Below are 6,484 nucleotides of genomic sequence, written 5' to 3' on the forward strand. Positions count from 1 at the left end.
GGATCCGTCTTGGGGAAGAAGTTTGCCGTTGCTATGCCCGATTACACTGATTGGGTCAAGAAGAGAGTGGAAACTTTGTTGTTACCCTATGATAGGATGGAGCCGTTGCAAGAGCAACCACCTTTGATCCTTGCTGAGAGTGTGCCTGCGGAGCACTACAAGCAAGCCCTGATGGAGAATCGCCGTTTGAGAGAGAAGGAGCAAGATACCCAGATGGAGCTGTACAAAGCCAAAGCTGATAAGCTGCACTTGGCCCATCAACTCAGGGAAGTGCAAGGAGAAGATGCTAGCAGACTGAGGAGCAAGAAGAGATCCTACGAGGAGATGGAGAGTATGTTAGATGCAGAACACCGGGAGCGCTTGAGGCTGCAGAGGGTTGAGGCCAGTTATCAGAAGAAGATCAGAGACTTGGAGAAGCAACTCAGAGATAAAGATGCTCAGTTGAAGAAAGAGATGGAGTTGAGACAGAAATCAGAGGACCACCTTGGAGGAGAAGTCTTGGAGCTGAGGAGACAATTGAAAGAGAAGATCACTCCTTTACCAGATTGTTCAGAATGCTCACTGTTGATCGACCAGTGCCATTACCTGAAGACCCTCATTCCGGAAGACCGTCTATCTTAGTTTGTATCTCTGATTGTATTTTGTTGAGAATCACCTCCAGGCTTGTTGGATGGGATTCATTTGCGTGTAAGCCATCTCTTGGATCTTTTGTTAAGAATCACCTCCAGGCTTGTTGGATGGGATTCTTTTTCTTTATACGTTGTTTATTCAGATATTCTGTTGACATTGGTTGTATGCCTTTTACCCTTATGTATGTATAAGGATGTCAGCATTTCCTTGTATCTGTTTGTTCTCTTGTTGCTGCAGGTTGCCATCTTTTCAGAATGGGTCAGGCTCTTTGAATGCCTGAGAAATGAGCATCTCATGTGCATCATGCATATCATTAGCATCATACTCATATCATTTTGCATAACAGGTGTTCTTGGTCGTGGCTTCTCACTCTGGTTCCTGTTTTAGGCAGGATAGCTGATCAACGTCCGCACCGCTACTCAACAAGACTGAATCAACAGAGAAGTATGGATCAATTTCAAGCTGAGTTGGCTGAGATGAAGGCTAGCATGGCCCAGTTTATGAATATGATGCAAGGGGTTGCGCAAGGTCAAGAAGAACTTCGAGCTATGGTTCAGAGACAAGAGGCTGCAAATCCACCGATCAACCATGCTCCGCCAGAGGGAGGCCCGGTCAATGATAACAATGTTGCTGCTGCTGTACCCGTCAACAACTATGCTGTAGGTGATGAGTTGGGGGGTATTCGAATCAACGGTCAACCTATTGTTCCAGATGCCGCTAATGCCAGAGTAGTCCGTGCTCCGGCCCGTAATCCTGTTCCGATTGTTGACAGACAGGAGGATATGTTCTCTCTGCTCAGTGAAGACGAAGACGTTCTGGGAAGGGTTAATGAGGGAGACCGCAAAGTTGAAGCTCTTGCTGAAAAGATCCGTGCTATGGAAAGTCAAAATTCTCTCGGTTTTGATGTTACTAATATGGGATTGGTTGAAGGTCTGAGAATCCCTCACAAGTTCAAAGCACCGTCCTTCGACAAATACAACGGTACTTCTTGCCCTCGCACCCATGTGCAGGCTTATTATCGAAAGATCTCTGCGTATACCGATGATGAAAAGATGTGGATGTATTTTTTCCAAGATAGTCTATCTGGGGCTTCTTTGGACTGGTACATGGAATTGAAGAGAGACTCGATCCGATGCTGGAGAGATCTGGGTGAGGCCTTCTTGAGGCAATACAAACATAACATGGACATGGCACCGAGCCGGACTCAGCTGCAGAGTCTATGTCAGAAATCCAATGAAAGCTTCAAGGAGTACGCTCAGAGGTGGCGTGAACTGGCCGCTAGAGTTCAACCCCCTATGCTGGAGAGGGAGTTGACAGATATGTTTATCGGTACTCTTCAAGGTGTGTTTATGGACCGGATGGGGAGCTGCCCATTCGGTAGTTTTTCTGATGTTGTCATTTGTGGAGAGAGGACTGAGAGTTTGATCAAAACTGGGAAGATTCAAGATGCTGGTTCCTCTTCTTCTAGGAAGCCGTTTGTTGGGGCACCTCGTCGAAGAGAGGGTGAAACTAATGCTGTTCAACACCGCAGAGATCAGAACAGAATTGAATACCGTCAAGCTGCTGCAGTGACCATTCCGACACCTCAACCTCGTCAACAACAACAAAGAGTTCAACAACCGCAACAACAACAACAACAGCAACGTCCTTATCAACCCAGGCAGAAATTACAGGCTGATAGAAGATTTGATCCTCTGCCCATGTCCTACGCAGAGTTACTACCCGAACTACTCCGGTTAGGGTTTGTAGAGCTGCGTACGATGGCTACTCCGACAGTGCTGCCGCCCGGCTATGATGCTAATGTTAGATGTGACTTTCATTCTGGGGCACCAGGCCACCATACTGAGAAGTGTCGAGCTCTCCAGCACAAGGTTCAAGATTTGATCGATGCCAAGGCAATCAACTTCGCACCAGTGCCTAACGTCGTAAACAACCCTAGGCCTCAGCATGGTGGGCATAGAGTGAACAACATTGAGGGGAAAGAAGCTGAAGATCTGGTTGTTAATGTTGATGATGTTCAGACTTCTCTGCTAGTTGTGAAGTGTCGTCTGCTGAATGGGGGTGTCTACCCGGGCTGTGATGAGAATTGTTTGGGCTGTGCAGAATCTGAGAATGGTTGCGACCAGTTGAGGACAGGTATCCAGGGTATGATGGATGAAGGTTGTTTGCAATTCAGTAGGGCTGTAAAAGATCGTGGAACAGCGTCAACTATCACCATTTACTTTAAACCGTCTGAAGAACGTGGACAAAGGATTGTCAGTGCACCTGCAGCAAATGGTACCCCAGTTACCATTCCCGTGCCTGTAACCATCAGTGTTCCAACTACTACCGCTGCATCTGGAAGAAGGGCTGTTGAGAATAGTAGAGCTGTGCCGTGGAAGTATGATAATGCTCACCGCAATTACAGAAGGGCTGAAAGTCAGACAAGACCAGTGAATCAAACTCCAGTGACAATTGGTTTACCGAATAGAGTTCCTGCAACTGTTGGTCCGGCTGTGGATAATGTAGGGGGTCCAGGAGGTTTTACCAGAAGCGGTCGTCTGTTCGCACCGCAGCCTTTGAGGGACAATAATGCTGAGGCTCTCGCCAGAGCAAAGGGTAAGCAAGCTGTGGTTGAGGAAGAACCTGTCCAGAAGGAGCGCCCGAGGGGTCATTTGAGAAGGACGTGGAGGAGTTTATGAAGATAATCAAGAAGAGTGACTACAAGATTGTAGATCAGTTGAATCAAACTCCGTCCAAGATTTCTATACTTTCACTGTTGATGTGCTCTGAGGCACACCGTAATGCCTTGCTGAAGATGTTGAATCTGGCTTACGTACCTCAAGAGATTTCTGTCAATCAACTGGAGGGTGTGATGGCCAATGTGAGCACCAGGCATGGTGTAGGTTTTACCAATCTAGACTTACCGCCTGAAGGGCGAAACCATAACAAAGCCTTGCACATCACCATGGAGTGCAAGGGGGCAGTGTTGTCTCACGTATTGGTAGACACCGGGTCGTCGCTGAATGTGTTGCCTAAGCAGATTCTGAGGAAGATTGATGCGGAAGGGTTTGTGCTTAATCCCAGTGACCTGATCGTTCGTGCTTTCGACGGATCCAAACGTTCTGTGTGTGGAGAAGTTACCTTGCCTGTGAAGATAGGTCCTGAGGTATTCGATATCATCTTCTATGTTATGGACATCCAGCCCGCTTACAGTTGTCTATTGGGGCGTCCATGGATTCATGCAGCAGGGGCAGTCTCGTCGACTCTCCATCAAAAGCTCAAGTATGTCTGGAACGGTCAGATTGTGACTGTATGCGGCGAAGAAGAGATTCTGGTGAGTCATCTATCCTCGTTCAAATATGTTGAGGTGGATGGCGAGATCCACGAAACCTTATGTCAGGCGTTTGAGACTGTGGCTCTTGAGAAAGTGGCGTACGCTGAGCAGAGGAAGCCGGGTGTCTCAATCACTTCTTACAAGCAGGCTAAGGAGGTTGTTGATTCTGGCAAAGCTGAAGGCTGGGGCAAGATGGTGGATTTGCCGATTAAAGAAGACAAATTTGGTGTTGGTTACGAGCCCCTCCAAGCAGAGCAGAATGGTCAAGCGGGTCCGAGTACCTTTACCAGCGCTGGGCTGATGAATCATGGCGACGTCTCTGCAACCGGTAGTGAAGACTGTGACAGTGATTGTGATTTGGACAACTGGGTTCGCCCGTGTGCACCAGGGGGGTCTATCAACAACTGGACGGCTGAAGAAGTGGTTCAAGTTACTCTTCTGACAGAGTAATTTTCTGTTGTTTTGTCATTTTGCATGAAAATCCTACGTTCTGCCCAAGGCGTAGTGATTCATTTTTGTAGGGCCTCATCATGTTTTAATGATTATCATTAATGAAGGACATTTTTTGAACAAATTTTGTGATCCCTGTCTTTCTGTTTTCTGTTTTCACTTTTTCTCAAAAAAACAGTAAAAATGGCAATGTTTTTTGTTTTTTGTGACTTTATTGAACTTTTTTTTCTAAAACAAAGCATCAAACATGCAGAAGCGATCTTATGGCATTCGCTATGAACAGTTCTGTTATGGCTCAGTATGATTTCGACAATCCCATCTACCAAGCTGAAGAGGAGAGTGAGGAAGACTGTGAACTCCCTGCAGAATTGGTCAGATTGCTGAAGCAGGAGGAAAGGGTCATCCAACCTCATCAGGAGGAGTTGGAAACTATTAATTTGGGTACTGAGGACGACAAAAAGGAAATCAAGATTGGGGCTGCTTTAGAGGACTCTGTCAAGAGGAGGCTGATTGAGATGCTGAGAGAATATGTGGAAGTGTTCGCCTGGTCGTATCAAGATATGCCTGGGTTAGATACAGACATTGTGATGCACCGATTACCTCTTAGAGAAGGATGTCCTTCGGTCAAGCAGAAGCTTCGTAGAACGAGTCCTGACATGGCAACTAAGATCAAGGAAGAGGTTCAGAAGCAGTGGGATGCAGGTTTTCTGGCTGTTACCAGTTATCCACCGTGGGTGGCCAACATCGTTCCTGTGCCGAAGAAGGATGGTAAAGTTAGAATGTGTGTCGATTACCGGGATTTGAATAGAGCGAGTCCGAAAGATGATTTCCCATTACCCCACATTGATGTATTGGTTGATAATACGGCTCAATCCTCGGTATTCTCTTTCATGGATGGTTTCTCCGGATACAATCAGATCAAGATGGCGCCAGAGGACATGGAAAAGACGACATTCATTACACCTTGGGGCATGTTTTGCTATAAGGTGATGCCATTTGGGCTGAAGAATGCTGGTGCTACCTATCAGAGGGCAATGACGACTCTCTTTCATGACATGATGCACAAAGAAATTGAAGTGTACGTAGATGATATGATTGCGAAGTCGCAGACAGAAGAGGAACACCTGGTTAATTTGCAGAAGCTGTTTGACCGGTTGAGAAAGTTCAAGCTGAGGTTGAATCCGAACAAGTGTACGTTTGGGGTGAGATCCGGGAAGCTCTTAGGCTTCATTGTCAGTGAGAAAGGGATTGAGGTTGATCCAGCGAAAGTCAAAGCTATTCAAGAGATGCCAAAACCGAAAACGGAAAAGCAAGTCCGTGGGTTTTTAGGGAGGTTGAACTACATTGCAAGGTTCATATCTCATCTAACTGCTACATGTGAACCAATCTTCAAACTGCTCAGAAAGAATCAAGCAATCAAGTGGAATGATGATTGTCAGAAAGCTTTTGACAAGATCAAGGAGTATTTACAGAAACCTCCAATCCTTATACCTCCGGTTCCAGGGAGACCTCTGATAATGTACCTGTCAGTGACGGAGAGCTCGATGGGGTGTGTATTGGGACAGCATGACGAGTCTGGTCGAAAAGAGCATGCCATATACTACCTTAGCAAAAAGTTTACCGACTGTGAAACAAGATATTCACTGCTCGAGAAAACTTGCTGTGCTTTGGCCTGGGCTGCTCGCCGACTGAGACAGTATATGTTGAACCATACTACCTTGTTGATTTCTAAGATGGATCCAGTGAAGTACATCTTTGAGAAACCAGCTCTCACCGGACGAGTCGCCCGTTGGCAGATGATTCTAACAGAGTATGACATTCAGTACACGTCACAGAAGGCCATCAAAGGTAGTATTCTGTCAGACTACCTCGCCGAACAACCGATTGATGACTATCAGCCTATGATGTTTGAATTCCCTGATGAAGACATCATGTATCTCAAGATGAAAGATTGCGAAGAGCCTCTTGTCGAAGAAGGACCGGACCCGGATGACAAGTGGACACTGATGTTTGATGGGGCTGTGAATATGAATGGTAACGGTGTTGGGGCAGTATTGATCAATCCCAAAGGTGCTCATATACCTTTCT

The sequence above is a fragment of the Lathyrus oleraceus genome, chromosome 3 (assembly GCF_024323335.1).
Source record: "Lathyrus oleraceus cultivar Zhongwan6 chromosome 3, CAAS_Psat_ZW6_1.0, whole genome shotgun sequence".
NCBI classification, from domain to species: domain Eukaryota; kingdom Viridiplantae; phylum Streptophyta; class Magnoliopsida; order Fabales; family Fabaceae; genus Lathyrus; species Lathyrus oleraceus.